The sequence below is a fragment of the Pogona vitticeps genome, chromosome 11 (genome assembly GCF_051106095.1).
Source record: "Pogona vitticeps strain Pit_001003342236 chromosome 11, PviZW2.1, whole genome shotgun sequence".
Lineage (NCBI taxonomy): Eukaryota > Metazoa > Chordata > Lepidosauria > Squamata > Agamidae > Pogona > Pogona vitticeps.
In genome coordinates, this window is record NC_135793.1 from 19,700,228 (window position 1) to 19,716,958 (window position 16,731).

At 39.9% G+C, this 16,731-nt stretch overlaps 1 protein-coding gene across 1 annotated transcript in view; it reads left to right on the forward strand.

The window, feature by feature from the left end:
• The window catches only part of RNF128 (ring finger protein 128), a 53,188-nt gene that overhangs the window by 2,554 nt on the left and 33,903 nt on the right, over positions 1-16,731 (forward strand). The window lies entirely within an intron of this gene.

A 16,731-nucleotide genomic window follows, 5' to 3' on the forward strand; every position in this document is an offset into this window, starting at 1 on the left:
AGACAAGATCCCAAACCTTACTCTTCAATGCGAACACATATTGCTATTGTTACTTATTATATTGCACAACACCGTTTGCCTTGTTTCTCCCGTACAAATGCAAACATCTAAGCTATAATTTTCCAGCTCCTTATTTGAAGTGTTGAATTCATTTTAAATGACTAATTCCAAGCAAATAAATAAAAATTTATCTCATTTCTTCCTTAACAACTCTGCGAAACAAGATCCCATTTTTATATATGGGGAGCTAAGTCTGAAAGATTAATTGCCAGTTCTATCTGATGTTGAAATAGGCCTTGCTCTCATAAGTCTAATTTTAATGTGTGTGTTTTTAAAAACTCTTCTGGCAATTTTACACCTTACATCCTACAGGCACATGATAATATGAACTGCATAGGGAATTGGGTACTATGAAGAATCCAGAGTATTTTTGCTTCCATGGCAACAACACACAAACCATCGTAACGGGGGTAGCAGAACTAGGTTTGCCTCCAGTGGGAGTCCACATAAATTTGGGTCCCACAGGCTAAAGTATTTATTAGCATTTCTCTGTGAAATCACAAAAGTTATGGAATTACTAGCTCATAACCGTCCCATGAGATTAAAACACAAGAGCTGAGCTGAATTGTGTTTAAAAATAGAACACACTTATACACAATGTTACATCCTTGTACAGTCATGTCAGGATGCAGATTCATTGATATCTGGATTCAGCCTCAAATTTTTCTGTAAATTCAGTATTGTTTTTAGCCAGAACTGGCAAGGGGTTAAATATACAGGAGGTGTGTCGCTATCTGCTAGTGTGAAAACAGAAGTGGCCGAACAGAAGCATAGTCAGAAAGCGAACAGTTAAACCTGGCAGCATCTGTTGGCTGATTCTATAGATTGACCTTATGTTTAGAAGACATGGTAACTGATAGATTTATCATGCATGCATTTGTATATTCATTTCTAAAGCCAGCTAACAGTGCAATCTTGTTCATTTATTTTTAACTCTGAGGTCAGCCGTGTTGTTCAGTGTTAACTTCCTTCTAGAGAAACCTATGAAAGAGGTCAGCAAAGAGCATTGGACTAAGGACTAAGATTGGCCCTGAATTGTCGTTTATTTGCAATCTTAGGCCGATTAGAAGCCTGTAGCCCTCCCAGTTCATCTGCTTAACACAAACAGCAACCGGCCAGGTCACTCTCCCATCTTTTTTTTTTAAATGTCAAGGTCCACTCAGTTAGAATAGGCATCTGCCAACAAGTCAGTTCTGACTTACAGCAACTCTCCCAGGGTTTCGTTTGGTATAAAGGTTTCAGAAATGTTTTCCCCATCTCTCCTCCTAGTGGCACTCCAGGACAGGATAGCTTGCTCAAGGCCTCACAGGTGTCAGGGCACATAACTCAAGGCCTCACAGGTATCAGGGCACGTAACTCTCATCCACACATGCTCTGGATTATCTCAGGGGGGCCTCCTCCCAGGAGCCACAGAGGGGATTCAAACTCCCAGCTCCTTGCCAGGTGTTCCAATCCACTGAGCTATAGCAGCCCACGGTAGCTTCTCTCTTACTGTAATATTCTCTTCTACACCCTGGAAGGCCAGTCAGTGGAGATCAGAAGTCTCATCTGTTGTGTCTCCCAGAATACAGAGGGGGTGTTACCTAGCTGGTGCTGCTAAACTGCCTCCATGAACTCACTCAGCAAATAGTAACAGATAGGCACTGACTCTCAAACTTTGGCATCTGTACAGAGTAGCCTGATTTGCCTCCAGTTAGGCTGAGCCCTGCTGTCACTATAAGTTTAGGTGAACTGGCTAAACTACACAACAAAAGCAATGGCTTTGTTGGAAAGAGAGAGAATGATTTTTCTTTTACAAAAATACTGTTTCGAAGGCTATGAACTAAAAAAAGGAGATCTGTGTGGCAAGAAAGGAAGTTTCTTAAACCTTTTCCACTCTACTACTTTTTTTCCTCTGCTAAAAATCCGGCCTCCCTATCAGAGCCAAATTACATATTACAGATAACCTGTCATTAAGAGTCGAAGTGTTTCCAGAAACACCCTTCAGTAGAAAGCAACCTTGCTGTTTGAGAATTCAGACTTGCAAATGAAGACTCTGTCAATCAGAAAACAAAGCAAACTCTAGGAGGGGAGAACTGCTGTGACAAACACATACCATCGGCATTTAAAGAATTCGTTCTTTGAATGCTGGGGTCTCTAACAAGTAGTTGGGCCCTTGTCTTTTTTTCTTTCAATAACAAATCTGGGGACAAAATGTCTAGGGCGGGTTGTGATGTTTTAGAGGATAAAAGATCACACACACACACATCCACACTCCTCTCCTTTTGTTTTGGCTGAGCCTGTTCGGAGCCCTGGTTTTAGATTTAGAACTTGCTTGGCAGCTATTGCACGTTACAGTGAGACTAGAAGGACCGCAGTCTGAACTACCCACTGTGCTCTGTTCCAACCCATCCTTTACCTTGGCCAACTTTCTTTTTTCTTTTTAAAATCTATTTTATTATTATACATACAAAACAACTAAGTAAAACACAACAAAAACAAAACATCCATACTACATATATAGATCTGAGACCTCACCATCATCTAGGCCATATAATATCATCAATGGGTTCTTTTAAGTACTGGTTCGCCATTATCTTTTCTTCCCCTAATTTCCTGTCTCTTTCTGGGTCCAATTATAATCAGCTTCCAGCTTTCCTTTACAAAATGTCTCAGTAGGTCCTGTAATGCCTCTGAAAGCATGTCTAGTTCTGCAGTGTCCAATAGTTTCTTTAGTAGCTCCTCCATCGTTGGTATTTCTCCATTCTTCCATTTTGGGGCCTAGTGTTACCTGTCTGTCTGTCTGTCTGTCTGTCTGTCTGTCTGTCTGTCTGTCTGTCCGTCTATCCGTCTATCCGTCTGTCTGTCTGTCTGTCTGTCTGTCTGTCTATCTATCTATCTATCTATCTATCTATCTATCTATCTATCTATCTATCTATCTATCTATCTATCTATCTATCTATCTATCTATCTATCTATCTATCTATCTATCTATCTATCTATCTATCTACAGTAGACTGTATTTTATTTTATTTTTAAATCAGTGATCTCTGACATTATATTCAATAGAAACATTTCAGGTTTAAAGTTTAGTTTTTCCTGGACAATTTCTTGTGACATTTCCCAAACCTGTGACCAGAATTTTTTTGCCTTTTCATATGACCACCATACATGATAATATGTTCTTGGGTTTTCCCTGCGTTCCCAACAAGTATTACTGATCCCTTCTGATGTTCTGCCTACTTTCCAGTGTTGTTGTGAAGATAAAAAGTGGAGGGGAGAGAATAGGTGATATTTTGAGTTCCTTGCAGCAAAATTGGTATATAAAGTAAAAGAGGTTTGTTTTTTAAAAGTGTACAACCTATTTGCTTCCATTGCTTGCAATAAGTGGCATAACCTGAAATGCAGTTTATTACAATTTAACTACTGGACAGGGTTGGTACTCTTACATAACAAATGTTTCCCTGTGATCCTGACAAATAGAAAAACTTCCTCAAGAAAGGAAATGTTACTTTTTTTGAATTAATGCAGGCTCTGGCATATTGGGAATTATAATCTAAAATAAGTAACTTTATCCATTTCTGCCATCTTTATCATTGCTGCTGCGGTTTTCAGGATGCTTAAATTTGGAGCATGAAGCCTGAAGAATTTTATCGTAGCATTAGAGGTTTGGACTTGGGCCCAGGAAACCTGGGTTCAAATCTCCATTCAACAAAGAGATTCACTGGTGACCTTTTGGCCTGATGATGGTTGTAAAGATCAAGTAGAGAAGATAAGAACCATGTATATTGGCTTGAAGTCATTGAAGGAAAGTGGAGATATTAATGAATATATTAATATGCAATATTAACATGTTACCTGTGACCTCTTCTCCATTTTAACATGAGATGGCCTCTTACTGTATGTGCAGCTCTGTGTTTCACACAGAAGTTATGGTTTGCCTTGTTGTTTTGGGCTCAATGTGCACAAGTTAACATGGCTTGGGAATTTTAAAAAAGATCAGAGGTCATACTCATTGTAGCCAAAGATGGTTTTAACCCTCCTCCCCAAATGGCCAGTTCTGGGGATCTGTGCCAGGTGTGGCTGGAAAAAATAGAGTGTTTGCTGCCCACTAGCAAAGAATTAAAAAGATGGTGTGTTTTTAACTAGCAAAAATATTATTTCCACTCCTTACCTTCTATCCTGGAACAATAGTGCCCCCACGTGGCCACCTTTTAGATATGCAAATAATATCAGTAAAACCCAAATGGACACGTTTCATAGAAATCACTTGCATATAATTGAGCACACAAATTAGATGGTGGCAGGAACAAGGCTTAGACAAGTTCTTTTTCAACTCCCATTCCCGGGTTGGCTGGGGAATTCTGAGTAGTGCTGTGCCAAAAATGTCTCCCATTAGAATTTCAACCATTCTAGTTCAGTTTGTCAGGAAATAAAATATTTGTAGTTTTTTAAAATGAATTTCAAAAGAAGAAAGTTTAGATATTTTCTCAGGGGATATTCTCAGGAGATACCCTCTGGTTCAGGATTCTTCTGCTTATCTTACATATGGGATAGGATAACTTTATTGCAGTCAAGGAGGCAACTGACGAGTGTGTACAGTGCTGCCCCGCTTAACGACGATAATCCGTTCAAGGAAAATCGCTGTTAAGCGAAAACATCGTAAAGAGAAATAAAAAATCCCATTGAAATGCATTGAAACCCGTTCAATGCGTTCCAGTGGGGTAAAAACTCACCGTCCAGCGAAAATCATATGGCAGCCATTTTCACTACCGGTATAGCGAGTAATCCATCCCTAAACACAGCGGGGAGCCATTTTAATTAGGCGGTGGCCATTTTGAAGCCGCTGATCAGCTGTAAGAAAAACGTCGTTTAGCGAAGAATCGGTTCCCGAAGGAGGGAACCGACCATCGCAAAGCGAAAAAACCCCATTTAGACCATCGTTTTGCGATCGCAAAAAGATTGTCGTAAAGCGGATTCATTGTAATGCGGGGCAATCATAAAGCAAGGCACCACTGCATATGTTTTACTTTTTCGTGGTAGAATTATCTCTACCTGATGAATCCTTTCCTGTCTGTCACTTAGCTTCCCGTACTTTCAGGGTGAAGATGATAAGATTATGAGTGTAGTGGACATAGAGTTCGCAGTTTCTGAGCCATAGGGACTATCACATCATGTGCCAATCCCTTCAAGTTTCTATGATGCCTCTGAGCTGAGATTCCATCTTCACAGCAGCTGGGAGAGAAATGGATTTTTCGAGGAGCAATATATTGCTCCTTGATTAGATAATTAAGAGCCATTAATTTTACCAGAAAGGAAATCCTTCTCAAAAGTAAAAAGCCTTGTGTATTTACAAATAAACTTTTTGATGCAATGAGTAATGTTTTTAATGTAACAAGGAAAAATTATTTTCCACAGTTGCTTTTCAGGCCACTCAAGAAGCATTTTGACACAGCATTTTCAAGCTACTCTCAAGACAATCTTAAGTAGCAAGAGAAGTATGGGTTTCAGCATTATTATATTATTAAGGTGCAAAATAAGAATTGGTCAGTAGAGGGAACTGCAGAGTTTTTCCATGATTCCCTGTTTTGCCCCATGACTAACAACAATGTAAGTATTAGTAGTTCAAAATACAGTGGGTTTCTTTTGCAAATACAGCAGTGTAATTCCCCCCCTTCCCTGCCCACGTAATGAATAAGTAAAAGTAACATTCGAGCACCTGATCCTTAAATGTTCCCCCTGTCAACCAGCTTCAGTTTCTCTGGCTTTCTATTACAGCTACATCTCTTGCTTTCAACTTAAGGGAGATCTTTCAGACATTTTATTCATTTGCACTTCCTCCATAGAATTATATTTTTCCTTGTGACCATTTAGGCTGGTGCAGGAATTTGCATGCAGTGTATTTTCATATTTTTCTATTCATTATATATTCATTCCATCCTGTCACAAATATCTTGTATTTTATTGTATGAAGTTACCACCATCATTCAGCTGAGAAAACAGAAAAATTCCATTCATCCAAGTTCTGGGCAGGAGTGTTGCTCAAAATTATATTACCATGATAATCCCAGGCCTAATTATGACAGCATTAGAAAAAAGAAAAAGCCTACCCCATATGGAACCCTCTGAAGATGCTGGGCTAAAATTCCCAATTCCCAGCCAATACTGCCATTTGTCTTGTTGGCTGCGGATAAGGCACCACCTTAAAGAAAGGTTGGTTTATTATTTATTTCTTTTAAATATTTTTATTTTTTATTTATTTATTTATTTATTGGACTTATATATCGCCCCATAGCGCTACAAGCACTCTCCGGGCGGTTTACAATTTTTAATTATACAGGCTACACATTGCCCCCCCAGCAAGCTGGGTACTCATTTTACCGACCTCAGAAGGATGGAAGGCTGAGTCAACCTTGAGCCGGCTACCTGGGATTTGAACCCCAGGTCGTGAGCACAGTTTTTTAGCTGCAGTACAGCGTTTTAACCACTCTGCCTTTTTCTTGAAAAGGACCCAAGGTGGACCCAATGGTGATATAGATTCTGATTTAGTCCGTGAGGGTTAAATCTGACAGTGTTGGGAACTGCAAAAGCTCCTGTGGTGAAATCTATTGACGGACCTTGAAGGGTTAGCCTTTTGTGGCATGACCTTTCCTGAGTACCTCCTTGTACATCCAGTGAAAATGACTTACTTTCACTTGATTAAAAAAAAAAAACCAGCTGGTCTCTAAAGTATACATGAAAGCTTGCCAAGAGGAATCTACCAGTTTGCAGCACAGTAGTGTAGTGGTAAACTGGGAATTGAAGTTGCTCATCATGACACCTGATGAAGCCAGCCCCACTCCTGCCCCAGGAGATTCCCCCTTCCACACAAAAAAAGGAAGCTGGATCAGTCCCTAACATCAAATGAAGGGTAAGTCTTTTGTGACCTTAATGGCTCTTAATTGCCCAATCAAGACCAAACTGTTCTCAAATAGTTTCCATTATAACAGGGACAGCATGCAACTATATCCTATTCCTGGGGAAATCCACTTTTTTCCAAGTCACTGTGAGGATAGCAGCTGATCTCAGAAGGAAGAGGGAAGCCTAATGGGTTGGTGGATGATATTACAGCCGCACCCTGTTACTCATGAAGTCCTGGCTCTTCTGCCCTTTGAGCTCTGGCTCCACTACCATGGATTGTGGGTTTTGAGTTCAATCCTAGGACACAAATGCATTTCAGGAGAAGGGGTTTCTCTTCAGAACATAACTTAGAATTTTCTTCCCCCTCCAATCTTAGCAAATTTATATCTGGAGTGATGGCACACAAAGCTTTTATTTTATTTTTAATTTTTTTTTATTTTTCTTAAACTACAACATAAACATAAAATACATAAACCAAAATACAAATCTGTTGTGTTCCCCACCACTCTAGTTGGGACCTCTTGCAGTAATCATCTTCTTCCATTGTCTTTATTCTTCTTCTTTTATTGTCCTCTTCTCCAGAACTGCATTGAGTCTTGATTATTTATTTATTAATTAAATTTATACCCCACCCATCTAGACTAAAGTCTACTCTGGGTGGCTAACAATAATGGATAAAATTAAAACGATAAAATAAAAAAACAACAGTAGTAAAGTAGTTCAAGATTGGGGAAAAAATATTTTGTAGCTTTCCCTTTTCCTCTTGTTAGCACATATTCAAAAAAAATCTGCCCCATATATCATAGAAATTATTATTTTTCATCTTCTTAACTTTTAAGTTGCAATTTAACTTATCATTTATAGCAGTGTTCCATATTTCATTATACCCTTCTTCCATTCGAAATTCAGACTTACATTTCCAATTCCTAGCTATTATTAATCTAGCTGCTGTTAATAAATTGTTAATCAATTCTCTAGTCATCTTATCATATTCCACATTCTCAAATATTGATAACGGAGCTATCTCAGGATTAAATTCTGTATCTTTTTTTCACATGTGTCATTTAATTCTTTAAAGATCAGTTTCCAAAATCTTTGTACTTTTCGCATTCCCACCACATATGAAAGTATGTGCCAATTTCCTTCTCACATTTCCAACAGACATTCAGATAATCCGCGTTAATTTTATTCAGTTTTGTCGGTGTCAAAGACCATCTTAAACCCAATTTGAATTTTTTTTTCTCTTATTCCCACCAACATAAATAGCAACACCCTCATTTCCCACATCTTCCTCCATTCTTCGTGATTTATTCTTTTTCCTAAGTCTTGTGGTTGCCCTGCTTCACTGGTTGGTGTTTTACAGGTGGCTCCCCATGCAGAGCGCCTTATGATGGGGCTTTTGCAATGCAACCATTCATGGAATGTTATGGTCCTTCTGGACCCCAACCTCTTCGGTATATAGCCCGCCCCTGCTTTTTCTACCCTTCCCCTTTCCAGAGGAAATCCATTCAGGAAAAGAAAGAATGAAAAACTGCACTGAACCTTTTGACTGGCAGCATAGAGCTTAGAAACGTTACTTCTTTGGACTGCCACTCCCAGAATCCCCCAGTTACTGTGGCTTACGTGGCAACTTCCAGGTAGCAGTCCAAATAATTTACCTTTTCTAAGCTTCGTGGGCTCTTGTAGCACTGCGTTTGGAAGAACTCATGGAATCCTCCCTTTGCATAAGGTAGTCAAGGGTGGCTCGTGGATCAGGACTGGGGGAGGAAGCTGACTCACCCCGTAATTCTTGGAGAAGATGCCCCTTGTGCCCTGCCATAAGGCACCCTCAAGTGCAGGGCATTTATTTGTTACTGGGGAAACTATCACTGCATCTTTAAGTCAGGTGCAAAATTCTCTGCCTTATCTATTTTTGAGGTAGAGCAAGGGTTGACTGCAGTCTGCCAGCTGGCTGTTGCCTTTATCTTTGAAGATAGATAGGAAGCTTTGCCCTGTTGTCCTGGGAGTTCTGTTTCTAATTATTTTATCTCTGGGTGTGTGTGTGTGTATGTTTTTAATGTTCCCGATTACTTGATGCATTTATAGGGACTGTTGTTTTCTTGAGCTATGTATTCTGACCTCATTCTTCACTGATTTACTTGATACCGCACCGTAATAAATACCAAGCTCCTTTACTGCTAGTGCTTATGTTTCAAAGTGCAGTTCGATTCCACACAGAAAACCATAACTTCTTGCAGCTGAATTAATACAGTCACGCAGGGGCCACCCAACAGGCTTATTCGCCATGAATCTCGATCTCAGAGCTTGTGTAGCGGTAACCGACACAACAAAAATTGCCTTTGAGCTTAAGTGGGCGTAAATGGTTAATTAAGGGGGTTTCTAAATAGTTTCATCCATTGATTGGTTAAAAACAGAGAAAGGTTTTACCAAGCAGGACTTTCACCCAGTGCCTCCCTCCTAGGTTACAGCATACATGCTTGTGCTAGGACCTTGAGCACTGTTGTTTTAAAACTTTGCTTCATTCATAGTAAGGGGTAACTTGGTTTAGTGGCAACCATGTTTTCTCTTTTCCATTCATTTTGCATGTTATTAATCAGTTGCATTTGTCTGTACCAAAAAGTTTTTTAAAAAAACAGGGTGTAAACTCGGTGGTAATAAAAATTATAAGTGAGATCAAAGTACGGTTTACCGCAAAACTGAGAAAACTTATTTCTCATAAAGTTCTTCAAGGACACCTACTTGTCTTTCCCATTGTCCCTACCTTTGATGCTCTGGTTTTGTGCTTTTAAGCCTATTGAGTGGTACTCAGCAGGCAGAAGGAGCAAGGAAAATATTGATGACATGAAGGTCCCCTTGCCCCTTTTCTAAAAAACCTGAAAGGTATTTTTAACAGTAAAAATAAACGCAGGTATCTGAAGCTGTTAAAACTACCATGTTTCCCCAAAAGTAAGACAGAGTCTTATATTAATTTTTGCTCCAAAAAACGCATTAGGGCTTATTTTCAGGGGATGTTTTATTTTTTCTTGTACAACAATCTTTTATTGTTGTTAAGTCATGTTCGACTCTTCGTGACCCCCATGGACCAGAGCACGCCAGGCCCTCCTGTCTTCCACTGCCTCCCAGCAGTTTGGTCAAATTCATGTTGGTCGCTTCGATGACTCTGTCCAACTATCTTGTCCTCTGTCGTCCCCTGTATTCAAATACAGTTATGTCATCTCCTGGTTGCTGCACAAGGGTGGAGGGTGGGTTTCACTTCACTGGGATGTATTTTTGGGGTAGGGCTTATATTACAAGCATCCTGAAAAATCATACTAGGGCTTATTTTCAGGTTAAGTCTTATTTTCGGGGAAAGGGGGTGACACAAGTGGAGGAGGATAGCTCAAGATTATTATGCTTGATGTTGATGAATAAAACTCTTTTACAGATAGACTCCATTGTGTCCAAAAATGAGATCAGCAAACAAAAAAAAATGATTTTGTTGTTCAGTAACATACTTCCCTCCAGAATGGCTTTATAGCTGGTTGGATAGCTCATTGGCTTAGATCTCTGACTGCAGAGACAGGTTCAATTCCCTGCTGTGCATCCCAGAAGAGTTACAGTAATCTGTGTGGCCTTGGACAAACTGCACAGTTCCAGAAAGAAGGGAAACCAGAGTACTCTCTACCTAGAAAAACCTGAAAAAAGCCATCATAAGTCAGAATGGTGAGCAATTAATTAATCTCCTCCCCTCCAGAATGACTGTATGCCTTGTCACTTACTTTTATTTAAAATCCTCTTATCAGATTGTACTCTGCTTGGGACCAATCGGCTCCAATTTCAAAGGCAATTAATTGGGTTTTCCTCTTCAGTGTCATTAAGATCAGCAGGTTACTGGCTGTGTATGGCTTCTTCCTAGGACCAGCCCTACCACTGGGGCAGAGTTTCAAACGGTTTCATCCACCAAGCAGGACTTTCACCCAATGCCTCCTTCCTTAGTTTCAATGTTCCTGCTGATATCAGAAGGTTGAGCCTTGTTTCAAAACTCTGTGCCATTCATCGTAAGGGGTAACTTGATTTTGTGACTGCATCGGGCAGCAAATAGTTATGTATGCTGCTATTGCGATATTTTTATGGAGAAAAATTCATGAAAGGCTGGCTTTGTCAATACATATTGTCAAGAGTGAGTCATGTGTCCCATTTTCTGCTGTGTGTTAGGCAGCAGAATGTCTTTGGCAGTTTCAGTTTGTCTCCTTTCCATTTCCCCCTTCTTTACTTTCACAATAACTCCCTTCTAGTCCTCACCAGGATGTTGAAACAATGTGGTAGACAGAAATAGCTTGTTTACCTGTAGCTTTTTAGTTTTTTTAGATAATGGTATAGTAATGAAATTATTTCATTGTTGTAACAAGTAAGAGAGTTGCAACAAGTAACATTGTCTGGATAATTTCAAAAGTGGCAGTAACACTAAGAGGAATGAATAGCTTTTAAATAGTAACTTTCTGTGCGCTGGTCCTTAGAATGCTGTCATGATAAATAAATTACAAGGTTTAGATTTGTGGATGAACTTATAAATAAAATGTGCACCATTGGAGAATTTATCCATCTATCCATCCATCTCTCTGTCCCTCCCGCCCAAGGCCACCACTCCGGGCAAGAACTGAATTCTTAAGGCTTCCTTGGCTCTTGCTCCATGTTGACTTCACCCCAGAATGAACAAAATGCAACTTTCCAGATGTTGCTGGACTGCAGCTCTCATTGGCTACACTGGCTATAGATCAGTGGTTCCCAACCTTCAGTCCCTATAGGTGTCTTGGACTACAGCTCCCAGAAACCCTGATCAGCATAGCTCATAATGGAGGTTTCTGGGAGTTTTAGTCCAAGAACATAATGGGACCCAAGGTTGGAGACCTGCTATAGATAATGAAAGCTGCAGCCTGAAAAGGTCTGAAGGCTCACAGACTGTCATCTGTTGCCAAATATTTATCAGTTGCAATTTCTTTGTTACACATGGAATAAAAGGGGGTGGAGGTGAGATCTGATCAGTCAAACAACACAGTTAACATAGTTAGACTTAACATATTGTTAGAAGAGAAGGACCGTTAGAAATGTTTAAAACAAATACGTTCATCCTAGCACAAGTTTTCTTCATCTCATGTTGCAAATTAGCTTGCTTTTGTTGTGTGACTGATCATCAAAAGATAAACCCAGGCTTTATCTGAAAGTCTGATTGCTTAGACTTGCAATGTTGAAGGAGTTAAGTATCTAGAGGGACAATGTAATAGTGGCAAGAACACATTTCCTTTAATGTGCAATTTTACTAAGAATACAGTTGACCCAGAATGATGCATGCAAATGTCATGTGTATTTCTGGAATCTTTTCTTTTTCAAGAGTGGAATTGTCTTTATGTCACATCCCTGCCTTCAGTCGAAAGAAGCATGTTGTACATAAGCAAGAGAGGCATGTACAGACATGTTCTCTTGCCTGGAGATCAGCAGTCAGCTTGGTGCTACTGAGTTGTCCAGTTGACTGTGTCATGCCCTTGATCATATGGGAAGTTCAGATCTCCATTCTTGTGTAATGGGCCCCTCGAAGGGGGAAGAAAGAGAAGGGAAATAAACCTTTCTGATTCAGTCCCACTAAAATGAAGCATCACCAGACTTGAGTAAGGACCCTGATTATTAAACATACCCAGTCTTTCCATCCAGACATGTCTGGACACATACTCGGTGGTCGTAACGCACACGTATTTCACTTCAACCCTCTACAGATGGAGGATAAAATATTACATTTTAAATACAGTTTTATAGATTTGTATGTTACTTTGCAGCACAAGAAAAACAAGTCCTCTGCCTCTTTCCATCAGATTGTATAATATGAAATATGATTGAGGAGAAAATGGTTACAATGGCATGGCAAGGGTAATAATGGATAAATGGAAAGCAGTGTAAATATACTTACCTACACAACACTTTCTGGGCAGTTCGGCTAGCCGTTAAAAATATTCAGTATTGGGATGCCCTTCTATTGCCGCAGCTGAACTCCACAGAATCCTGGATTTGTAATTTGAAGAGGTACTTAAATTCTCTCGTAGAGAAACCTACTGTAGTTCAGAAAAGTGAATTAGACCTGTATAGGAGGGTCACCAGACTACAAGTCCCAGGTTTCCTTAAAATGCAGCTGTGACAGTTAAAATGCTATAAAACCATACCGTAATTTTTCCATCTATAAGATGCCCCATGTATAAGACGCCCCCCCACTTTTCTAACCCAAAATTAAGAAATCTAAGGGGCTTAGCAAGTGTAGGGGGAAATGGATCAAAGCACTGCAGGATCACTTTGATCCCTGCTTTCCCCTCCATTTGTTTTTGTCCTCTCCTCAGCTTACTTCCGTATATAAGACGACCCTCAATTTTTAGTCTAAAGATTTTAGACAAAAGTATAGTCTTCTATCTGTCTGTCTGTTAGTCTGATTTATATACCACCGATATATACAATATAAACAATGTGTAGACACAACAATCTAATTAAACAGCATTAGACATAATCTTATTTATTTTAATAAAATATTTATAACTTGCTGTATATTGACAGAAGAGAGGGTGAAATACAATCAAGATAATAACATTAAAAACTAGCACTGCTGTTACGTTAAAACAACCAAACCTTTTAAAAACATTTTAAAACAGGTTAGCCATCAAACAAGAGAAAAGCACCAATCTGAAACTTTTGCAGGACTTTATATACAGATTAAGATCTGTCAACTGAACCCAATGAAACTACAGTTTAGGCAGAAAATGGCCAGCATCCCATAGTAAGTTACACCTAGAGAAGGCCAATTGAAACATTGTGGGGTTGGTAAGTCAACTCCTCCATAAGTTCTATTGATTCAACGAGTCTACTCTAACTGCAACTGACTATTAGATTTCAAAGAACATGTTGAATTAGATTATTGGTATCATTACTTGATGATCTTGTGAGTAGCAATGGGAAAGAATGCACAATTTTTAAACTGATGAAAGAGCTGCTGAATTATTAAAAATTTTGTGTGCATCAGGAAGTCTGGCTATGTAATTGCTAAGGCTAGCATCCAATCTTGTATGGTAGGCTGTGGATTCTAGTTCTAAAAATCAATACATTGCTCATTCTGATATTGCTATCACTTGTATTTACTTATTTAAGGTGGATGTGGGTGTGTGTATTCTAGGTATTAACTTGAAAATAAGAGTCCCATACTACTTATTCCTTCTCCAGTCCAAGAAATGTGTGGGACAGCTGCCCACACTTGCCAGGGTATCTGGCATACCCCTTCATTCTGGAGTTTATTTATATGCCACCCACTCTACCCAAAGGTCTCTGGGCGGCTTACAACAATTAAAATACAATAAAAAAAGATAAAACAATTAAAATTCAATTAAACTATATACTCTAAAAATTGCCATCAGGACCCACAGTAGATATTATTTCAATTAAAAGCCTTCTGGAACAGGAAGGTTTTGACCTGGCACTGAAATGTCATCTCCCCCGGGAGGGCGTTCCATAGTCTGGGGGCAGCTGCTGAGAAGGCCCTTTGTCTACAAGCCATCCCTCTTACCTCCTTGAGGGACAGCTCTTTCAAAAGGGCCCCCTGGCTAGATCTTAAAGGCGGACCTTCAGGTATCCAGGGCCCAAGCCGTTTGGGGCTTTATATGCCAAAACAAGCACTTTGAATTGGGCCCGGGCAGCAACTGGTAGCTAATGTAATTTAAACAGAATCAGCTTGATATGTTCCCTAGCGGCCTCACCTTCCAGGCTGTAGCTCAGATGTGGGTAACTCTAGAGGGCCAGAAGTCCAAATATGCATCCCCAGACTTCCCATGGACCTCTTCAGACCAGGAAACAGATAGAAATGACCTCTACCCCAAACCCACCAAAACAAAAAAAACCCAAAAAGCCACAAAAACAAATTTAAAATGCATATTCATTTTCAGGAATTTTAATATAGGGTTACCATGCCGAAATCCTGCACCATATTGATTGTGAACAAAGCAGGCATTCATCATATCCTAATTTTCAAAGGGGCAGCTGTGCCAGTATGATGCAGCAAAACAACAGAAAGTCAAGTAGCACTCTTAAAACTAGCACAATGATTATAGGATGAACCTTTGTCCGTTGTCTAGTGTACATGGAATATGACCTAAGTTACTGCTTAGTTATAAGGCTTAAAGACAAACTGGCTGAGTAGCCTGCGTAGCCTTGGGCAAGCTGTGCAGTCGCTGGATGTTCTCAGAAGAAGGGAGTGGGAAACCACTTCTGCGTCTATACATAGAAAACCTTGGAAAATGTTGCCGTGAGTTAGAATTGACTTGATGGTGTGCAATTATTAAGGCTTAAAGGGGATCTTAGCAACACATACCATGGAGAGAAGGAAACCTTGAACAGAACCAGGTCAATAGCCTATCTAGTCTATCATCCACAGTGGACATGTCCAGGGTCATGCCCACAAGCAAGGTATGAGCGCAACCGTTTTCTCCCACAGTTCGTCTGAACTGTTTCATCCAGAGGAAATAAAGACAAGGTGGGTGTGAAGTGACTTACAGGATGGAGAAAGTAGAGAGGCAAATGGTTTCCTCTCACTTCCAGAGTACTGTAAGGTGAGGTCATCTACTGAAATTGAATTGGGGTTCATGATTAAGTGCCACAAGATGCGGTAATGCTGGACAACCTGTGTGGCTTTAAAGGGAGATTAAATAAATTCATGGAGATGAGACCAACAATAGCTACTAGGCTATATAGCACCTCCAGTATCAGAAACAGTGTACCTTTGTGTATCTGCTCCTAAGCAACACAAGACAAGGGATACAGTTACATGCCTATTGAGCTGTTGGGTTTTCCATAGGCTGTTCCATCACTGGGCTTCTTGGGTAGCCATACTGTGAACAGAAGGCTGGATGAAATAGACTTTACTTATGTTCCTTATACAGTCATGCCAGGAGCCACATTCCTAAAAGCTCATTCTTCTAACTAGCATCTGAATTTCCTTGAAAGATAGTCCCATTATCTATAATTGGGGGGGGGGGCTTCCCAATTCTTTACCAAAGGAAAGTTACACAAACCAGATTCATTATCTTGCCTCTTGAAGTGTCAGAAAAATCAAGAGCAAACACTTCCACCTCCATGAATATTTTAAACCTTAAGCCCCATTTAGCCGGTTCAGAGAGTAGTAGTTCTTGTTCCCATTGCAAAGGAAAAAAAAATCTACTGCTTTGTTTTGGTTTTCGGCTGCTTTGATTCCTGCAGGCAGTTCATGCTGTGTTCCCTGGGCAGCACCCTGCCCTTGAACATTTCATTGCTTGAGAAATTTAGCCTTCTATTTTTTTTTGTCATGTTCTTGTTGGTACATAATACATAGAAGTATAATTAGATCTATTTTACAAGATAATAAATTGCCTTCTGGAAGGTTATCTTAATCAACCAAGGCAACAGCAGAACATTGTCAAGCATCTGGGCACAGCACCTGAATTAGCAAGCAGAAACTGGAAATTCACCTTTGAACAGTTCAGTGCAGTGTTGAAAAAGGAACACCTTGGCACCCATATTTCACAACTGCCTTTAAATAAACACAACAACAGCAAAGGAGAAATTGGCTTCATTGTAGAACTCAGCAGTCTTCCCATTTGCAATAGGCAGCATAAACAATGGGGAAGGATCATGGGATCTGCAGTCCTACACCACCACCTGCAAGGCCCCCGTTATCCAGCCCAATCTAGCTGTAAGTCCAACTGTAAGATGAAGAACTCTACAGAGGGAGAGCAGTAACAGCCTGAAAGTTCCCAT